This window comes from Triturus cristatus, chromosome 6 (assembly GCF_964204655.1).
Source record: "Triturus cristatus chromosome 6, aTriCri1.1, whole genome shotgun sequence".
NCBI lineage: Eukaryota > Metazoa > Chordata > Amphibia > Caudata > Salamandridae > Triturus > Triturus cristatus.
The window spans coordinates 1,664,900,681-1,664,923,489 of NC_140589.1; the positions used below are offsets into that span (position 1 = coordinate 1,664,900,681).

The 22,809-nt window shown below is 46.9% G+C and overlaps 1 protein-coding gene across 6 annotated transcripts in view; it reads right to left on the reverse strand.

Moving 5' to 3' along the window:
- BICRAL (BICRA like chromatin remodeling complex associated protein) overlaps positions 1-14,770 on the reverse strand; it is an 834,654-nt gene extending 819,884 nt beyond the window's left edge. For 3 of the 6 annotated variants that reach the window (XM_085612825.1, XM_085612820.1, XM_085612824.1), the window contains exon 1: positions 14,629-14,770. The gene's annotated coding sequence lies outside the window, so the exon portion shown is untranslated. The remainder of the gene's footprint in view (positions 1-14,628) is intronic. The other 3 variants (XM_085612819.1, XM_085612822.1, XM_085612821.1) reach the window with 2 other exon arrangements.
- Between the last annotated feature and the right edge of the window lie 8,039 nt (positions 14,771-22,809).

A 22,809-nucleotide genomic window follows, 5' to 3' on the forward strand; every position in this document is an offset into this window, starting at 1 on the left:
AAGGCTGCTTTTTTCAACTAATTTTTTTAACTGTTAGTTTCTATAAAGAAACCTTTATGGATCTACACAAATGACCCCTTGCTGAATCCATTATTGCTTTTCTACCCATTTCTACCATTATCTGGAAGGAGGTTGAAAGCACAAAAAATTTCAAAAATAGGGTATGTCCCAGAAAAATGTCATAACTGTGTAAAAAAAGTTGGATTTCTGACAAAAATCTGTCATTCCCTAAAAGCTGGAGAAATTTTGATTTCAGCCCCACAATGCCCTTTTTTGATATCATTTGCAGAGAAAAACCCAGACGCTTTCATTTGCAGCCACTTTTCCCCATTTTTCACAAAAAAAACAAAATGTTGCTGTATTTTGACTAAATTCTGGGAACCCTCTAGGAGAATCCACAAACCCTGGGTACCTTTAGAATCCGCATGATGTTGGAAGAAAAGGACGCTAATTTGGCGTGGATACCTAATGTGGTCAAAACGTTACAGGGGCCTAAGCGCGCACTACCCCAAATAGCCCAAAAAAGGCTTAGCACAGGAGGGGAAAAGGCCTAGCAGCGAAGGGGTTAAAACAAAGAAAAACCACCAACACTGTTCCAAAACAACCCAAAAATACACTAAACTAGACTCTCCATTCCTTCCGAGAAATTTCACAGTAAGAATTTATGGTCATGGAAAGCAAGCCTACCAGCATCCCCTCTGACCCGTGTCCACCACAAACCAAGATAATTCTTGAAACTACCTCTACTACAACATCAGTAAGAAGAATCATCAACAATTCCTTAACTATGGGAATATTTCCAGAAGAACTAAAAAAGTCATACATATGCTCATTACTGAAGAAAAACCTGGACCCACTGAACCCCGACAACTAAAGATCGATTACAAATGGACCTATCCTAGACAAACTGATAGAAAGAGCAGCATTCGCCCAAATATTGAACTTCATTTAAGATAATTCCATACTTTCAGACTTCCACACAGGATTCAGTACTGTAAGAGGCACAGAATCTGCCCTTGTTGCCATCTGGGCTGACCTTAAGAACACAGTTGATAGGAACGGAGTTGCTGCACTACTTCTCTTGGACCTCTCAGCTACCTTTGACACGGTTGAGCATGACCATCCTCGCAAGCCCTCAAAGAGGGGACTACTCTCAACTGATCACATCCTACCTTCTCAACAGAACTAATGTCATCCATACACCCAATTTCGCATCCAAACCGTAATTCACAAAAGCAGGGGTCGGTCCCTCAAGGCTCCATCATCTCACTCATGCTTTTCAACATTTACATGAAGTTGTTACCAGCACTGATCAATCAATTTCACCTCACATGCTAGAACTATGCAAATGACACACAAATACTCATTAAACTGGTCAAGCCCCAATGACATTGGAAACGCACCAATTTTCAGTTGTCTCAGAGCCGTGGATCAATGGATGACATGGACCCATCTCAAATTGAATGCTTCCATAACGGAAATACCAATGTGTGGCGATTGGAAAAATTATGACCCACTCAACGCATGGCCTGATGATCTGGGACACTGCCAAAAGTATCAAAAGAAGTAAAAAACCTCAAAATTACCACTGACTCCAAGCTATCAATGAATGCCCAAATGGATAAATGAGCAAGACCAAGCTTTGTTACCATAAAAGCTCTGCGACGCAACTTTCCCCCACCTAGGATTTCCACAAAAGGTCCAGACTACCATCTCTCTTGTTCTGTCTAAACTTGATTACGCCAATAGCCTCTACCACAAACTACCTCTTGCAACTATGAAAAGACTACAACGGATTCAGAACTCTGCTGCCAGACTTCTCTTACATATAAAGCCACAAGCCCACATCTCCCCTGCTTTGAAATCCCTACATTGGTTACCGGTTGCCAGAAGATCCACATTCAAGCTGCTTTATATCACCCACAAAGCGATGCATGGAAAAGGACGGCTCTCCATCAGAAATAAAATCACCAAATACATTCAAAGGACACTCCACTCTAGATTGGCACCTCACCTTAAGATCCCACTGTACAAAAAAAAACCATAGGTGGCACATCCTTCTCTGATCAAGCAGTCAAACTATGGAAATCTTTACCCCTAAACATAAGATCCACACCTAACCACATTATCTTTAGTAGACTACTCGAGTTGGCTCTTCCCCACATAACCACCATTCTCAAACATAAATATACAGCATATCCCTTTCTATATAAGCGTTTACTTGGACTATAGATGTGTACCTACATATGTGTATTGCTTAGTACTAATATGTATAATAGCTATGTTTCAAAGACAGATGAGTTAGTTCTGCTTAAGTACATATCACTTATAGTTACATTATTCTATGTTTAACATGTATATAAGTGACTGCATAAATAAGTAAATCTTTAATAACCATTTATTTACAATTGCTTCACTATTGAATTACAAAAAAAAAAAAATAAAAAAAAAAAAATTAAAGGACAGCAACACTTTAAAGTCTGAATTTATTAAATACAACTTCAATCTACATATATTACCTTCCTTATACATATTTACCTTTCCATTTCAGTATGTATCTTTATATTTATTACTATGCTTTCAATTCAGCATATCCAACACACTACACGATCTCTCGCAACATATCCTCTACCTCCAATCTGACTCATCTCAAACCTCATTCTACTACTCACCAACGCACTACCCTATACTGCTCTCAATATATCCTCTACCTCAACCCTGACTCTTCTCAAACCTTTCTACTCTTTCTAATGCACTACCCTATTTCTCACCCTATACCACTCCCAATATATCTTCGGCCTCCACTGTCCTTTTCAATCCAAATAACAGGACTAACATGTCCACCGCTCAAATTAATTTCATATTTCCCTAGACTAACTTACCACTAATCTCCTTTTTGGTTCCAGAGTAGTGCGCTACTCACCGAAAATGCGCTTAAGATACCTCGTAAGGGGTAGTAAGCGCTATATAAATGAAAATAAAATCACATCATTCCCCAAGGTCGCTGAGCAGCAAGGGGGCTAGTCTTTACTGCTGTTTATATGCATTTACATAATCAAATTGAACAAACCCTGTGGCCAGCCTCTCCTCTGCTGCACCCAGGAGTGCTTGGAAAATGAGGTTATAGTGTGTAAGAAGGATGTGGGCAAGGCAGTTAAGAATTACTTTGGCACCTGCAGAGATTAAGGATGCTGGTTGGGTGCATTACCATTGAAACAGAAACCAAAAGGTCAGGGTGGAGCAATAGGAGGGGGTATGCAGAGGCTAAGAGACATCTAGCGGGGAATAAGGAGCAATAGTGAAGAAATTGAAAGGGCGGAAGAGAAAGGAAGACAGCGATGCTGGAGAAAAAACAGTGGGGTCAGAAAGCAAAAAGGTACGAGAGACCTGGTGTGAGAGCGGGAGAGCAGCGGCAACCAGCAGCGGCAGCAGAGCAGAGCTGCGGGGGGCCAAGAACCGGGCTCTGCGAATCAGGAGCTGAACCGGGAAGCCGCATTAGGAGCTGCAGGAGGCTGCAGGAAGCCCCGGTGAGCTGTGCAGTGCCGTGGGGGTCTAGAGCACCAAGAGCAGTCAGCTGCGAGCATCAGGAGCTGCGGTGAGAGCTTGGGAGAAGGACGGGTCTTGGAGAGAGCTCGGACCAGACATACCCAGCCCGGCCAAGTCCCGCGTGACAGTGCAGCGGCAAAGTAATCTGCAGTGAGCAGGGCTACAGCATAAAGCTTAAAGAATAAAGCACCAGGTGTGGCCAGTGGGTGAGTGAGAAATCTGTGAGGCCTGAACGCTCACCACCCCTCCCTCACATCCCCTTTACATCCCCTTGTACCCTCATCACATCCCCACGCTGCCGGACTTTGCTCAGCCCCACCAAATTTTGCTAATAATAGTGGAAGGGATGTTTTCTCTTACTGGGAGCACACAGGAGCACGGTGGTGGTGGCTATAGACTGTGGGTTTGTGTGAGCTGCGTGGCAAAGGAGCAAGTGGGGGTGCCCGTACGCAGGCACAAAAGGATAAAAGGACAAAATGGTTAAAGGCAGCACAATAGCGGAGAAGGCCGCCGGAGCAAAGGCATCCCACTTTTTGGCTCAGCCCAACTAACCAGGCCAATTACGTGGCTAGGAGAGCGGCCTAGGCAGCGCATGTAGAAGAGTGATCATATGAAACAGCCCTAAAAACTAAGGGAGAGATTTTTTAAGAATCCCAAAACCCAACAAGCACTTCAAATTTCTCCTCCTGGTGCGGTGAGGATAATGCTTAAGGGGAAATTGATTAAACCAAAGAGGATGGACGCTGTCTTCGACAAAGAAACCCACAAGGGCCAAGCAACCAGGGTCACAAGGAGTACGGCTCAGAACTCCAGACAAGAGTCGCACACCGGGAGCCCCCATTTACAATCCTTTTAACAAGGGCTCATCACCCACTATTTACAGACACCGAGTAGCTTGCTTCCTCCGGCATGTCTGCCAGGGGGGTTGAAGAGACAGAAGAGACTGAAGAGCTCACAGCAAGCAACCCTCAAGCACCCCGGCCCGGCATTTATCAAGCAGCTCGACATCAAAGAACCCCCACTCGGGGAGGCTATCTCCTGCCCAATAAAGGGGGGCAGGACTGGGACACATCGGTACAGGGAGATCAAAACTCACCCGATTGGCGGACTTAAGGCACAAGATACAGAGGAAAATTATACAACATATAAAAGGAAGGATTGGTGATTCCGACTCCAAGAGGCTCACAACAATCGATGGGATCGGAATGAAGCCCATAGATTTGATACACAGTCTTTCACCAATTAATGTTTTGATCCATCGGCCCCAGGAGGAAGACATGTCACAAGTCATGGAGTGAAAAACGCATATCAATCCGCAAGACGTCTCACGACCAAGCTCAATGGTTTTATCAACGGGGCGCCGACATCTCGACTCACCAGAGACAGGAGATTTCACCCACTCCTCCTTACAGAAGTTAGAGCAGACAATCGAAAGGACCCTGGACCTCACCCCCCTCCTTATCAGGAGAGGGGAAGCGACAAAAAAAATCAGGGCAACAAACGAGCAGAGATGTCCATATCGACAGACAAGAAGGATCAAGACAAGCAAGAAGATTCCTCTCTTCTGACAACTATAAGGGAAGCTCAGAAGTCAATAGCAAAGGCCCCGATATGGCAAGCAACTACAATGGAGATCCAAGTAGACTTCCTACAATCAATAGCCCAGTGCCTAGAGAAGCAGGGCTGCAAATTGGACGAAATGGAGCCATCAATTAAACACAATCAGGCAATGATAGCCCGGACAAGCTCAAGTGTCGCCATAATAGAAAAGTGGGCCGAATTGCCAGAAATATTGGGGGACATACTGGCACTAACCAAGAGCAGTGGCGAATCGTTAAAAAACCCAGGAATAACAGAATTTTGGGACAAGGGCAACCCCAAAGTGACCTCCAAGGGCGAACACGGCAGAGCAAGGGAAATGGAAACAAAAGCCGTAGAGAATGAGATGAACAGCCAAGAGATTCTGGCATCCCCGACAAAGAGTGACACAGAGGAAGCTCTGGCAAGATCGGTTACAAAGGAAGCCGAAGAGCAGAAAAGGACCATGGAGGGAGAAACAGAAGCCAGAACAGAAGCACCCCTAACAAGGAGTGCGAAAAAAAAAGCTGAAACAACAGCTGAAGAGATCAAAAATGAAAAGAAGATCCATCCTGCCAGCAATGCTGAACAGCCTCAGACCTGAGGAGAAAAGCACCTCACTTCCACTCTACCCGCTTTTTAATCTCAAACAAAAGATCAAGAGCCAGCGCCTGCCGGCAGACACAGGAAAAGAAGGAATGACGTAACACAACGTGGCGAGGTTCAAGTAATCCAGGCGGACCCATCACACTCAGCAGTGCTAGCACCAACAGCCATCCAGGCGATAACAAACAGGGATAGCATGGGTAAGGAGGACGCCGCCACACAAATCAGGCTCCATGACCTATTGGAACTGAAGGGCCACAAAGGCCCTAAGGAGCACACTTCATCCCCACCGATGGAGCAAATGCATATGGCCAGTAATCTGGGAATTAACAACAGGGCGGAAGAGGAACATCACTGGCGAACCTGGATCAAACACCCCCACAGTCTGAGATCAAACAGCAAGTGCAATGGGGGGGGGGGTCATACAAAAATTCTGTGGAACCACCTACACTACAGGTGGTAGTGCTTACCCCAGGTACCACATGGAACGACATCTTAAACAGAACCAATATCCTCCGAATCTGTGGCCATGTCAAATCACGGTCTCAGATCACATCGGACAATATAGAGTGAGTAAAGTTCAGGACACATGGAGACAGCCATTGCGATTCAACCGTCCTGGGCTTTTGCGAGCATTCCCTCCAACGGGCAGTCCTTGGCGAAGCCCAACAACTCGCTAATTGGGGCATAGAAGCAACAGAACCCATCCAATCTAATTATCCCTTTGTCCTCATACCTCAAAAAGAGAGGTTGGGGCCTACATCAATACTGAAAGGCACCACCCACAACAGGAAACGAGGAGAACATACAAACGATCACTCTAAAACTCCAATAAACGCTTCCATATTACAAAGTGACAACCTGCGAAGAGTGCTAATGGGTCAACTCAAACAGGCCACAAGAGGCGACAGCTGGCAACAGCACCCCTAGCCAAAATCAAGCGCTCGCTAGAGAAGGAAGGGCTACCGTGGTGAAGGAAGATCAACACCAAGGCCAAAACTCGGACCTCCCCCAACTAACCCTTATATCATGGAACATCGCAGGGTTAAACAAAAAAGTAGGGATCAAGGAAGTACAGGACTACATCGCAAAAGGGGACATTATTTGCTGTCAAGAAACTTGGTCAATGACATCAACAACCATAGCGGGATTTCATAAACATCGGATTAATGCAACAAAAAGAAACATCTTCGGTCGTTCATCGGGGGTCTCTCCATCTTCATAAGCCATGCGAGAAAACTCAAGAGCACAGAAATAAGAGTAAACTCCCCTGATCTGCAAGCAATGACAATTGCTGTGCTAAGGGAGGGCAACTTGCCATTTAATCTGCTGCTCATAAACTGTTACATCAACCTGTCACTGACCACTGCCAGCATGGAATCTCTCACCAACACGCTGGAAGATATATTAATAAAATACGAGCACTACAACGTAATCATCGCAGTAGATTTTAACTTGAGAGGTTTGGAAAGTGCCCCGGGAAAACATATTAAAGGGCACAATGCAGACCCACTGCTCTGTCTTCTTAAAAATGTCCAACTCTTCTCTACCCACTTCCTGATGAAACTATGCTCACCCTTGTGGTGCTCTAAACCATCGTTTCGGAATATATCCACTATAGACTACATCTTAATCAACGAAAATACAGCGGACAGGTTGGAAGAATTCTAGGTCGATGATAGAGGTGAATGTGACCACAGACCTCTACGCGCAAGATTTAACTTAGGAACGAAAGCAGCAGAGCTTCTGAAAATGTTGGGAGAAACCACAGGGGACGAACGTTTCAGAGCCATCAGAAGAGTAAAATGGACAACCTCTCTCGAAGGGAAAATGCAAGAGTGGGTATCAACGGGGCAGGCCAGTGGACCATGGGAGACCGAATCAGAGGCAATCCGTCTCTGGGAAGAACTGACAGAAAACCTATGGCGGAAGCTGAGCAAAAATCACTGTAAGAAAACTTTGTGTCACAAGGTGAATTCTTTAAAGAACCCACATCCACCGAAGTGCCAGAGACAATGCAAAGGAGCACTAATGAAGGCACTCAGAAGTAGGAAGAAAGGAGGAACATCGGCAGAGGGGCCTCTATAGCTGCATTGAGAGCTGCCCTGAGGAGAAAGGTAGGTGAGCAAAAGAGGAAAGAGATGGAACAAAAATGGATCACGGTATTTGCCCTGCTAAAGGAAAACAACACTAAATTATGGAGGTACATCAACCGTCTGAGCTCCCAACCAAGGAGAACAACATTGCAAGCAACGAGTGGGAAGTATAGGTAAGGGGATTATATATCAGAGGTACACCAGCTATAGAGCAAGCCCCACTGAAGAACATCTGGGGAGTAGGCACACAGACAGCCACTCTTCCCAAGCACCCAGACGAAGCAGGACAAATGAAGCTCGAGGGCGCTGGTTTTACGAAAGCTGAAATAGGGTAGGAGATTAGGAAAATGAGGAATGACGGGGCACCAGGCCCAAACGGCATTCCAGCCATGGTCTTTAAAACATCTCAGACACTCTTCTCCACAGTCCTCACCCATCTATAAAACTTTTCACATGCGACTGCATTAATTCCACACTCATGGAAAGGATCTATTCTCTTCCCAATTCATAAGAAAGGCGACCACTCCAACCCCGCAAACTATAGGCTAGTGGCCCTGCTGGATGTAGAAGCCAAAGCTTTTGCCAAACTACTACTGAGAGATCTAGAGGATTGGGCCAACAACAACAACATACTTCCATTCTACCAGACCAGCTTCAGGAAAAATAGCGCAACAACAGATAAAATCTTGGCCCTGGCCTACCTCTCAAAATGTGCTGTGAAAATCAGGCACCTGCCGCTGTTCTGCTGTTTCATTGACTACAGCGCGGCTTTTGATAGAGTCGATAGGGGCAATCTCTGGAGAAAACTGTCATCCTGGGGGGTACCGCCTAAGCTACTGCCGGCTATCATATCCCTTCACGAGGAGACTTGGGTACAAGTCAAGATAAGCCCCACAGCTCTATCACCAAAAGTTAAAACCAACAACGGATTGAAGCAGGGTTGCGTTTTGGCCCCCCTACTATTCAACCTCTATACAGCAGACATGGGGGCAGCCCTGAAATAGGCAAGTCTAGTTCCACCAAGACTGGGGAAGGCGAGAATGGCAATCCTACAGTATGTAGATGACACCGTAGTGATGGACCATACAAGGGTAGGTCTCCAAAGAGCCCTTAAAGAGATGGGGAAAGTACAACAAGGAAAATTACCGGAGAGTTAATCAAGGTAAAACGAAGATAATGATATTTTGCAGATACCCGCACAAAAAACAAGCAGTCTGGAAGATGGGAGACCACCAAATTGGGACCACCGCAGCCTACAAATATCTCGGAGTTTGGCTAAACGAGAGGGCAACATTGGCAGCTCATACAAAACATCTAACTGCTAAAATCAACAGAGTAATTTTTTCAATAAGACGACTAAGCCAATGCCTGACCAGCCCCACAGCCGAACCCATGCTGAAAGTCCTCGGGGCAAAATTAATTCCAGCCATTAACTACGGTCACCTGGCATTTCCAGGAACTTTAGACAAACTTATAGCAGCAGCGCAGGTCAAAGCCCAGAAGATCATGCTGCAAGTACCCAGGAATTTGGGACTTTAACCCAGCCCAGAACGACCGAGGCTGCTTCGTCCCATTTTAAGAGCCCTTGGCATCAGAACTTGCAAGGAGGCATCAGATTGGTGCTTCTCGGAAACAAAAACACACCACCTTGCAAGAGCGGCGAAATGTATTTACCTGATTGGACAAGCTCTAGACTCTAGAGCATGGGTACTCACAAACTTTCTCTCGGGGGCCAAATTTACAGTGTGGTTTCTGGCTGAGGGCCGCACCGGTGGGGGCGGGGCCAGTGGGGGAGGGGGCGGGGCTAGAGCAAAAAAAAAACTATGACCATGAGGTTGAACACAGGCCACTGCAGCAGACGCCTTCATCTACTGAGCCACCAGACCCGGTATGCACACCTATCTATCTATCTATCTATCTCTCTGTCTCCCGCCCTATCTATCTATCTATCTCTCTTTCTCCCGCCCTATCTATCTATCTATCTCTCTGTCTCCCGCCCTATCTATCTATCTATCTATCTCTCTGTCTCCCGCCCTATCTATCTATCACTCTGTCTCCCGCTCTATCTATCTATCTATCTCTCTGTCTCCCGCCCTATCTATCTATCTCTCTGTCTCCCGCCCTATCTATCTATCTCTCTGTCTCCCGCCCTATCTATCTATCTATCTCTCTGTCTCCCGCCCTATCTATCTATCACTCTGTCTCCCGCCCTATCTATCTATCTATCACTCTGTCTCCCGCCCTATCTATCTATCTATCTATCTATCACTCTGTCTCCCGCCCTATCTATCTATCTATCTATCTATCTATCACTCTGTCTCCCTATCTATCTATCTATCTCTCACTCTGTCTCCCGCCCTCTCTATCTATCTATCTCTCACTCTGTCTCCCTCCCTCCCTCCTCCGTTCTCCCTCCCTCTGTCTCCCTGTCTTCCCCCCTCTCCCTGTCTTCCTCCTCTCCCTGTCTTCCTCCTCTCCCTCTCTCTCTCTCCCTCTTCCTCCCTCTGTTGCACTCTGTCTTCCTCCCGCTGTCACCTCACCCCCTGCTGCCCTCCATCACCTCACCCTGCTGTCCTCTGTCACCTCACCCCGCGCTGAGACGGCTTCCAGGGAATGCACACGGCCGCCGCACCCAAGTACTTCACAGGTCTTTTTAAGACCATTCACTTGTTAATGAGACTTTGTTGTATTTCACCTCTTCTTAGCGCCCCTGCATCTCCACTCAATGAGAGGGGAGATGCAGGGGTGCTAAGAAGAGGTGAAATACAACAAAGCCTCATTAACAAGTAAATGGCCTTTAAAAGAATCGCCCGGCCTCACAGCTCCGCGCTGCTGTAACCGGCGTTGTTCGCTGACAAGCACAGGGCACAGGCACTGTCTGCAAGGTCCGCGGGCCTCCAAGGAAGGCTTGCCGGGCCGCCAACGGCCCGCGGGCCGTACTATGAGTACCCGTGCTCTAGAGTATAAAGTATTTTCTCAAGTTCTCAAAATCAGTTGACAAATGTGCCAACAAACGGTTTCCGCAAACACCAATGGGCAAAGAAGACCTTGCCGCTATCTCAAGTGCTCTGTCTGGAACCCTGCTGCATCAAAATTAAGTACCCGGATAGAAAGCTGAAAGGTCCCCGCAACACAAGATTGACTGTTGGAACGGGGTTTTTAATCACACAGGAGGCACTGGGAAGGGGGTGGAAAGGGCAGGTGGGTAAGGGGGGTGGGGTTCTAATTTTAGCTTTGTACTGTAATGATTTTAACTAAATTGAATGGTTAATAATAAATCAATCAATCATTCAATCAACAAAGGACACAGCGCGAAAGAGGAAGAAACGGATGGGAAAAAAAAAAGATGCAATAGAGGAGTAATGACAGGAAGGGGGAGAATTCACATGATTTTTTATCGAATTGGCTAGCGTTTTGGCTCTTTGATTCACATGAATCCCCTAACTTGTCCAGCTCTACTGCTCAACCTCGCCATCCGGAGATTCAAAGCCTATACAGAATCTCTATATATTCAGTCAATTTGTAGTACGTGTTTCCTGAGGTACCGAATTGAACAGGCAACATCTGTTGGAAGGATTACCTAATGGCCACGGTTCCTCAGTGCCAAGTACTAGCCTTACAGGTAGGGCTTTAAGTGGGCCAGGTCTCACCGGGTCTGAGCATCAGCAGTTTTTTTTAAAGGGGGCCTCGAAGCGGGTCTCTTTCGGGCTCTCTTTTGTGTCTGCTGTCACTGCAGTCCGTTTATTCCCAGACAGCAGGCACATCATGTGTGCTGCTTACTTCTCAGTAGTGGAGAAGTTACGGCATGACGTCATGCCAGGTGAGCGTTGAAGGGGAATCCTTTGAAGAAAGTCATTTTCTCTCTGGATTTCCGTTCTCTTTTTGAAACTCGGGAGCAGCAACATTGTCATGGTGTCACCAGGGCTTTAAGTGGAAGCTTTTTCAATATTATATACAACAAGCCATAGTTGCTGCTTATTTATCTAATGCAACTAACAACCATTGACAAAGCCAATAGTCCTGACTTGTTGGAGGTATGATGTTCCTTATATTATATCTAAATGCAATGACAAAACAGCACAATACAAGTCGGGCGACACACTATGCTAGGCACAGAATTTTTAGTTTAAGTGTTTTTAAGCCACGCCCTTGATTACATTGGCCACGCCCCTTTGAGAGACCCTCCAGTTTTTTCATCCCACTTAAAGCCCTGCTTACAGGTGTCATCAATTGGTCTCTAGCCAACGTTGCTGTTTTAGTGCTACCAGCAACCTTCCATTCCAGATATATGAAACAAACACCACCTTAGCCAAATTTCTGTTTCTCCTAAACACTTGCGACACAAAGAGGACTGTCCTGCTTGACAGGTGGCACCAATTGCTTATGGACATATCATTTGCAAACCGGCTAGTAGTAGAATACCCAGTGCTCGCTGTGGGTAAGCAGAATAGACCATCTTAAACTAGAATCACAGGACTCGGCTGTAAAAAGAAGTATTAAGATGGCATATAAAGAAAAAAATGAAGATAGGCAGAGACGTCAGATCCAGCGAAGATGTTCCAACCAACAGCTTAACTGACATCCACTACTCCAGAATAGTAGCAAGCTTTCAAAATACACCAGGCAAAAGCCATTTTGGATCGAAATGTTACCACTTACAAAAATCTAAATTAATTATGTTCATCAGATAATAAAAAGTCCCATCGCTCCGTGGCTTTTATAGAATTAAACAACCCTCACTAGCGCAAAGGGGGAAGGAATTCTATGCAGGGTGCTACCAGCCCTTGTACATCCAATACATATAAGAACCAGTTCTACACAGACAGGATATTTATTCGTGTTTTTTATGTCCCTTTAATGTTCTAAAAACCGAAAACAGGCCAGTACGTTTTAAAGGAAAAATTACTCTTCAGCCATCTTTGCTCAGAAAAATAATCAATTTGACCTTTCTGGGACAGGACGCTGTGCAGGTTTATAGCTTCTTGTATTATTAAAATGTTGATATAATGAAGTATTTACCCCATTAGAATCCAAAAGATACCAGGTATACAAAAAAACGCAATTACATTAACCAATGATGAAAATATCAGCAAATCACCTCCGGAAAAAAACATCGGGTTAAATCCACATAATACCGCCAGGCATCAAAACATAACAAGAGAAATTATTAAAATGGCGACCGAGAGGCAAGAGAGAAGGGAGCTGCGCCATTCAACGGGGATCCGAGAGCCCCAGCGCCATCTTGCCGCTGGTCGGGACCGAGCACACCCGCTCTAGGGCGGATCGTAGGCTTATAAACAAAGAACAAGGACAATTACAATGATGTGCTTTTTAATGTCGTAGACGACCCCGACAAAAACCCTAGATTTAAGGAAATAGCAACTCCGATTATTTTTTTTTATCACATTAAACCCCGTTTTGATGTTTGTGATTTCACTTGCGATACTCATGTTTTCAGTCAAAACCCTTAGCGAAAACCCCAGTTTGAATGTGCCAAGGGTAATGGCTGATGTAAGGTTGGTAAGACACATACACAGCTTGCTTTTTAAATACATTATGCCCACCAAGGTGGTATTCGCAACTGTATAATCCCCAAAGGTGCATGCACATTAAGACGTAACAGTGCCATTTTTGTTTTTTCAGTGCGCTAAACAGGATTACAAATGCAATAATTGGCAGTTTCTTTTCACGAAGATTTGGCACAAACGATAAGCATTAAACATCGCAGAACATACAACGAGTCTAGAAACGATGGTTCACAATTTTTAACGCAGTTTTACAATGGCAAGAACACAGGCGCAAGCAATACAATTAACGAGCTATAAAGGAAGGAACACAAACTGGATAATTTAAAAAAACGTTTTGTGTCGCTTTAATAGTCGACTCCGCGTATGAATATCGGGCGAAAGAGGGCCAATTCGCCCTAATCTTTTGCGCGCTCGAAATCCAAAGTCAGGGGAGCAGATGTGCGACCGGAGAGTCTTCCCTTGCCGCCGGAGACACCGGGCGTTTTCCATCTGACAAAGAATCCGCCATCTCAAGTCTTCCTCTCCTGTGCTTCTAAATACACCCCCTTCAGCTGAAGAAAAAACAACCCGGGCACAACAGCAACAACATAGCCTCCGACGGTTTAACGGCTCAAAAAGCGCTCGTGCTGAACCCAACGGCTTAGTTAAAACCAAGACACTGGAAAAAAGAGGGAGGAGATTGCCAAAAGATTATTTTTCTTTCTGTTAAACTCCCCCACCCCCTCCTTCGCATTCGGCAGTCTCTCGCCTTCTTCCGATGCTGATGAAGGGGGCGGAAAATGAAAAAAAACTAATTTTAAACCGGCTCAATCAATGAGTCATTGAAAGATTTTTGCCGTCTCTCTCTTCTACGAAATTTGCATTGCATCAGCAAGAAACCAGCAGCCTCTGCCCTCCCCCCGCTGCTGCCCTGAAACCTAATATAGATTTTAAAAAAAGATGCGCCGCGCCCGAAATAGTCGGGAGCACGATAAGCAAGAGATGCTGAAATAAATAAATATTTTATTTCCTTTTTAATGTGCGCCTCAATCTTGCCAAAAGTGGGGCAAAGGCAAAGGAGAATAAAAAAAACCCGAGCCAATAGACGCCTGGCTGAAACCTAATATCCTGGTTTTGGCAACTCGTTTTAATTTGCTCCTCTTTCTTTTCTGTCTGTCTGGAGATAGATTTCCCCCTCTCCTTTCCCTCCCCGAAGGAAGGGAGGAAGGAGGTTGTGTGTTTTTTTCCTTGAAATTTTTATCACAAAATTATAATACACTCAAAGGGAAACTCACCGTCATGAAAAAGCAGTGCCTTGTCAACGGGGTTTCTTCGCCATCACATCAGGGGCTGGCAGTGTGTGGAGAGGAACAGGCGGCTCAGCCACAAGGAGAGAAACAGTGAAAGGAAAAAAACATTATTAAAAGCTCTTAGCAGTATTTTAGCAGGGAGCCCCATCTTTTTCCACGTAAAGAGAACGGAAATAATTCTAACGCGTACCGAAAGCCTCAGGCAGCCAGTCTTGTGTTTCTTTTCGTTTTTTTTTTTTTACTTCGTGAAAGTATTCAGGCGCTTTTAGTCACAGTTTTACTCGAAGTTAAAAAAGTTTTGTTTTGAGACGAACACCCTATCTTATACTCCGAAGTGTAAAAGTAACAAAATGTCCTATGGCAAATGCACATTTGACGTGTGGAATGGTATATATATATACATATATACATATATATATATATATATATATATATATATATATATATATAATCATGCCAATAGACCTGATTCGAACAGGAGACTCCTGATTTTTTTAAAGCCAAAAATTGATTTATTTTGGCTATCTCCCACCTGAAATTGCATCTTCTTCAATAGGAGGAATATGTTGTAATGAAAGGAGGATGCAGGTACAACTAAATACTTTGTTGGGGGATATATATATATATATATATATATATATATATTCTCACTGAAAAAACAAAGGTTACAGGTCACATATAGCTAGCTAGGAATGAGAAATTTAAAAAACCTTAAAAATTCACTGGAAAAAATACAAATGTTACAGGAACATTATAGTTAGGCTTAGATTTCACTCGTACAAATCCATTGAAATTCAGCAGTTATAGTTACCTGAGCTAACTATAACTTATGCCCCTACTATGCATTGCTTATGACCTTACATATGACATCACACATGACATGGTCAGTGACATCACTGATGGCATCTGAAATAACGTCCCTGTAACCTTTGTTTTTTTCAGAGGATGTCTAAGGTTTTTTTAATTCTATTTCATAACTATTACATCCCTGTAACCTTTGTGTTTTTTCAGTGAATTTCTATGCTTTTTTAATGTTGTTTCCTAACTATAGCAGCTCTGGTTTTTTAGTGAATTTCAAAGATTTTAATATTTGTATATCTTAACTATAACCACCTTTGAGAGTGTGTGTGAGTGACTGAGTGGGTCTGTGAGTGGGTGTGTGTGTGTGAGTGGGCGCCTTAGTGCCTGTGTGGATCTGTCAGTGGGTGCATGAGTGTCTTAGTGGGTCTGTGAGTAGGTGCATCATGTCTGTGTGGGTCTGTGAGTCAGTGCATGAGTCTGAGTGGGACTGTGGGCGAGTGCAGTGCAGTCTGTGAGTGGGCGCATGAGTGTGTGAGTGGGTGCGTTACTGTCAGAGTGGGTGTGTCAGTCTGGGTCTGCGAGTGGGTGTGTGTCTGTTAGTGGGTGTGTGAGTGTGTTATGTATTTTGGGCATTTGCATACTTAGGGTGTTTAACAGGGAGAACTATGGACTCTGCTCTAACCAGGTGTAGCAGGCTGGCTTGGTATATGGTGTACACTTAAAGGAGTGATTCACCTTGCACTTATTCAGGCAACCCTTATGGTGATTTTAGTGGTCTCTGATAACCTTAGGCTCTCAAAGTGATAGCTGTGGAGAGCAGACTTCAAGCCTATCTTGAAGGAGTGTAAAGTAGCTTGTTTTACCTCATTTAATCAATAGTGTAGATTAGATGAAAAAGAACTGCACAGTCTTTATAAAAATAAGTCTATTTACTGCACACCACAACCACTAACACATTGGTGTATCTCCTAGCCGATATCAACAGTACAAATGAAAATACTTCAAAGAAACGAGGTAAGTAGCACAAATATACACTGGTCTCCAGTGGGAGACCGAACCATATACTAAGAAAGTGGAATGCGAACTGCAAGGAAGAACGGGACTTGGACCACAGGACTCAGAGGAGCAGGGAGAACTGGGACTTACCCGAGGTAAGTACCCAGGAACCTCACGGAGGCTGTGTGCAGAGTGGGAACACAGGCATGTGCCCAATGGAAGTCTATGGAGAAGTCGCGGTTGCAGTTTTAAAGAAGAAGTACCCTTCCCAGAGGACCCAGAAGAAACACTTTGGAGGGCTGAAGGTTGGGGAGCCACCCACCCATGGATGCCTCAGGAACTAGGTTACCTGCACCAGGGAAGCCAGGTGCATAGGAGTGAATTGACGTCAGAACCGTCCATAGACGACACTGGGAGAAAGACCTCTGGAGAAGTCTCTGAAGAAGTCCAGTGAAATCCCAAGGGGGGGTCTTGAAGCGGAGAACCTGCAAGCAGAGGGGACAGAGTCTATGCCACTCAGAGGTGACCAGGAGGCACAGAAGCAAAATGCCCACCCTTGGCAGGAAGCTCAGGAGAGTTGACGAGGACCTTGTCGCTGAAGCTGTGGGGACCAGGTGATGCTCAGGAGGACCAGGAGCCACGCACAAGCTGTCTTATGTCAGATGTTGGTGTCTAGATGGTCGGTGTCCGGCGGAAGCACCAACAAGCCTTGGTAGCCACAACTGGGATGGAAGACAAAATGCAATGGTTGAGACCATCAAGTTCCAAGGTACTCCCCAAGTGCAGGAGAGTCTGAGCAGGCCAGAGTAAGCAGGGGAGACCACCAAAGCAGGAGAAGACCCTCAAGTGACCCATAGGCCAAAGGCACAGGAGTCGCAGGAGGACCTCAGGCAGCTCACCAAAGATGGAGGTCCACGGTGCAAGGGATGCAGTGAGGACGCTGATCTTCGAGGGATAAGGTCCTGGAGGCTGAAGCTTCTTGCAGCCCGAAGATCTCTGGAATGCAGAGCCAACAAACGGCAAGTCGACGTGGTGCTCAGGGGTTTTGTCCCAGCGGCTCCCACGAGGGATAGCTACAGAACCACCACTGGTGTTGCTGAGCCTCGGGAAGTCCGTAGGATGACAGGAGCAGCAGACAGATCTCTTTGTTGCGGTGCCTGCAGATGTAGGGGAGTGACTCCTCCACTCCAAGGGGGATTTCTTTGGATGTTCTTGATGCCCACAGGTTTTCTGGAGAACCTGAGTAAAGCATAGACACAGACGAGGCAGAAGATTTGAAGAACAGCGAGACCAGGAGCAGCAGGAGTCTTCCTTGATGCAGTCTCGGTTCCAGTCAAAGTCCAATGAATTCCAACTGTCCAGACGGTCGAAGAGTGTCTTGGTTTCAAGGTGAGTCTTGTTCCATGATGAATCAGGGGAGCCCTTAAATACCGAAGAAAAAGGTTGGAACGACTCGGGGACACCTCCCTTTGACAGGAAACCTCTTCTAACTTCATCTCCTCAAGCGCAGCATCAGGAGGGCAGAACAGTGTCTGTGGTTGGCAGCAGCATTAGCTTGCTGGCAGTCCCTGAAAGGCTGTAACCAGGATTACAAGGGGCTCCCCTAAGGGGCCCCCAGTACATGAGATAATACCTCCAACACCAGAATCAGTATAATTCCAACATGTTTGATACCAAACATGAGCAGGTTTGGCGCAGCCATTATATAGTTAGACATTTTTTAAAGACTGGCGTCCACTATGTATCTTGAATTGGCTGACTGCACTTACAAAGCCTTGATACTCAACTCCAAGGTTTTTAGGTGTGTTCTGCTCATGCAGGGGCACCCTAACACTTATAACTAAGCTCCCTGCCCTCAGGACTGAAGGGCCTTCCATAGCGGTGACTTATAGGTTTTAAGTGTAGTGACCTCAGATATAAGGAAACATATATCTGTTGTGAGAGGTGCAAGCACCACCTCACGCGGGCTGCAATGGCAGGCCTGTAGTCTGAGTATATGGACTCCCATGGGTGGCACATTTCATGCTGCAGCCTATTGGGAGACCCCTGGTGTACCTATGTCCTGGGTACCTTAGTACCATATACTAGGGAGTTATAAGGGCACACCAGTAGCCAATTGTGGAGGTACAAAAGTACTTACCAACTCCATTCTGGGAGAGAGAGCACAGATGCTGGGGTCCTGGTTAGCAGGAGCCCAGCAAACTACAGTCAAAACACACTGATACCCAGCAAAAAGTGGGAGTAACCATGAAAACAGATTCTACTTTCCCACACCAGGAGACAACAAGAAATAAATCACTTGTGACTGTCACTACAGGTGAGGATGTGCTGCAATAGATCAACAATGCATTCTCCTCCATTAAGGATTCATATCGTTTTTCAACATGGAATACAAGGGTAAACACGCTTGCTTTGCCATTGCAAAGCCCAAGAAGTTAAGATCATTTGTGCTTTACTGTAGTGGAGCTTGAATTGGGGCAGCTTCTATGTTATATTTGTAAGTGGTTCCTGTTGAGGTTTAATTTTTGTGAAATGAGCATCAGGGCCTAAAGGGAACATCACCTACCCGTTTATCCAACAAGAGTCTACAGTATTGCACAAAATGTCTACCCTGCTGGATTTGTTTATACTGGTTAATTAGTAAGTGCTACCTGGTTTTGTAAATGCTAGGTGCGTATCCTACATTATAACTGCATATTGGATCTTGAAGAAATGTCTCCAGCGACCTTCTGTGCTTTTTCACAATGTGATTGTTCCTCGTGTGTCTTCATCCAGAAATCCATGCTAGCATGAACACTCCTAAAAAGAAGACAACAACACTACAAAGAGGTAAATCTCTACCATACATGTGTACTTTCTCCTAGTTATATGAAGCAAGGGGTTCTTTGTTTGGTGGAGCTATTCTCCTTTTATTGGCCATCAAGAATAAAGCACATTGTATTCTGCATCAAGAAACAGATGTACCAGGGAGGAGCCTAGCACGCATCCAAGATGGTCGCGTGAGCACAGGGCTCCCCGGACCCTCGCTGCTCCTCGGAATTTATCCTGACTTTATCCTGACTTGGTTGACGGATTCTGGAAGATGAACGTTGGCTGAACCCTAAACTCTTTTCAGAAACCAAATCGGACCTGGGAGACCTGATCTACGGTGGTTTGAACTTTTGAGGCCCAACTGATGGCTGTGCCCGGTGCGAAGGTGAACTGTGGAGCCGGGGCATAGTTGAACAACAACGGCATCGGGGCTGTGCCAGCGGCCGCCCCATCACTTTCGGTTTCACTTTTGGATCTCTTAGTGGCTGGACCGTGGAGTTGCTTTGTGCGGCTGGGGTTTTCACTCGGCCTTCGCTTGGTGCCTTTGCCTCCGCCTGATACCAGTGTGCCCATTGACTTTGATCCTCTCGCACCGCCACATTGCGGTCTCTGGTACGGCTCTTGTCTGCTTCGCCTGTGCCCCTTCGCCGCTTGCTCGGTGGTCCACTTCGGCGAGCGTGGTTCAACATGGGTGGCAGGGGGGATCCCGAGCGACGTAAGACCAAGACATCCCTACGTGGGGGACCGGTCCAGACTAACAACATGGACCGCTACACTCAAGGTAAAGGGTCCCCTGGGACGGCCAGTGTTCTCCCGGATGACGCTGGTGGTGTTCCGTCCGTCCCTCCGGATTTGTCATTGCAGGACATCATGGGCGCCATTAATGGCATCAAGGAGACCATCGCTAAGCAGTACGAGTTCTTGGCCCGTAAAATCGACACGGTGGCCATTGATGTTACGCTAATCCGGGCGTTTCTCTCTAAGACCAATGAGAGGGTTCAGTCGCTGGATTTGCGGACGTCCACCCTTGGTACGGATGTGTCGGACCTGCAGACTGCTCTTGGCGACCTCAAGTCGGCCAACGACCTGATGGCCCGGCGGCTGGAGGACTTCGAGGGACGGGCTCGACGCAATAACATCCGCGTCATAGGTGTTCCAGAGACCTCCGACAATCGCCCGGTTGATCTTATGGTTGAGGATCTCATCCTCAACCAGCTTTCCCCCACTGGCCTGAGTAAGTTCTTTGCCGTGGAGCGGGCCCATCGAGTCCCGGGCGGTCGGCCGCGACCGGGGGCTCCCCCGAGGCCTATTGTTGCAAAACTTTTTCACTACAGAGACCGAGATGCGATCCTGCAGGCCTCACGGGTACATGGCCCGGTCCGATATGAGAACTCATCCGTTAACTTTTTCCCGGACTTCACCCAACTTGTCCAGAAGCAGCGGATGGGCTTCCAGGGGGTGAAGCGCCGTCTCCGGGACCTGGGTCTTAAGTACTCTATGCTTTTTCCTGCTAGGCTCCGAGTGGAATACGAAGACCGGACTACCTTTTTTGACTGTCCTGCGACTGTGAGTGACTGGCTGGATTCTCTACCGGACCGGGGTGACCGGCCTGGGCCTTCTGGTGGTGCCGAGGGTGGCGGGCCTCTTTTGGAGTGACTTTTGGTCCTTGACTTTGACATTTTGTTTGGTTCAGCTGGGTTCTACTTCTTTTGTACATTTTGTTTAATTATGATCTGTGTTGGGGGCGGGCAGGGACGGGTCCCTTTCCTCCTCCGGGGTCTTTTCGTAGAATGGGGTTGTTAGGGCGACAGGCACACTGCAAGTTGGGGTGGTTTTTTGGACCGCAGGGGTGCAGGGTGGGGGGAGTTGAATTCGGGGGGGGGGTTGGTGGGTGGGAGGGGTTGTTTGGATTTGTGTTTTTTGTTTTCAAGGCGAGGTATTGGCTCTGTTTCAGTCTCAGGTGTCGCGCTATTTGTTGGGGGACCCTTGATCTACTGGAGGGGATGGGGGGGACGGGTTGAGATTGATGTCTTGGAACGTCAATGGATTGGGGGATCGTATCAAACGGGGTGTTGTGCTGCAATATTTGCGTCGTTTGACTCCTGATGTGGTATTCTTACAGGAGACGCATTTGGTTGGTAATGTTTGTCATGCCATGAACAGGGGGGGGCTACCGACTCGTGGCCCATTCCGGTTTCACCACCGGCTCTAGAGGGGTGGGCATTCTCCTACGATCTTCACTTCCGCTAGAGATCACCAGGGTTGTCCTAGACGATAGAGGGCGCTATGCGGCCCTGACTGGGAGGTGGGAGGGACAGTCCCTTTCCTTGGTTTCGGTTTATGTTCCCCCGGGCCTCCAGAACTCCACTTTCTCAGACTTGGGTCGTATGCTGCTTGAGCTTCCTGACAGTCTTTTGCTTTTGGGTGGGGATTTTAATTCGGTCATTTCGGGAGATTTGGATCGCCACCCGCCCAGGGCCCTCCCTGCTGCCCAGGCGTGGCTCGGCGGGCTCTTGGATACCCTCGGTCTGGTGGATTGTTGGAGGTTAATGCATTCGACACAGTGTCAGTACACATTTCACTCTGGGGCCCATGGGAGTCTTTCCAGATTGGATTATTTTCTTATGCCCGCGGCCCAGACTGCCCGGATTCGAGAGGTTAAGCACCTGGCCCGGGGTATCTCTGATCATTCCCCACTGTGGTTGCTTTTTGACACCGGGACGCGGTCCGCTGGGCGGATCGCCCCTATTAACCCTTGGTACTTGCGAGACCCCAAAATTCGTGATCGCCTTGTTAAATCGATTGATCTGTATTTTCTCGAGAATGAGGGGTCGGTGTTGTCCTCAGTGTCCCTGTGGGAAGCCTTCAAAGCAGTGCTCCGCGGGCATGCCCTATCCCAGATAGTGGAGGCTAAGAGGGTTAAGAATGAGGCGGTGGTGAAGCTGGAGACTGAAGTATCGGGGCTGGAGGCAGCTTTGGAGACGGGTGTCACTCAGGACGGGCTTCACGCCCTCAGCTTGAAGCAGTTTGAATATAAGTCTCTTGTTACTGACGCTGCCAAGACCATGTATAGGGAGCAGCAGGGTAGGTTGTATGATGCCGGGGACAAGGCGGGTAAACTGATTGCTTGGTTGGACAAGAAGGAGAGAGTGAATCGTGTGGTCCCGGAGCTTCGGGTTTCGGATGGAGTGTGTGTGACTGACCCTGGTGAGATTGTGGAGTGTTTTGCTGACCACCTCCGGTATCTGATAGAGATGAGGATGACTCTCGTCTCTTGCTGCGGGATATTGCCTTGCCCGGCTTATCCGTCGAGGATCGTGAGCAGATGGAGGCCTCCCTGTCTGTCGACGAGATCGCTACCGCGATTCGTTCCCTTCACTCAGGCAAGGCTATGGGCCCCAACGGATTGCCGATTGAACTGTATAAACTACGCCCGGATAAAATCGCGCCCTTCCTCCGTCGTATGTTTCTGGAGTCGCTCGAGCGGGGTTCCCTTCCCGACGACCAGCGTCTGGCTACCATAGTTGTGATTCCCAAGGACGGTAAGCCACGAGACCG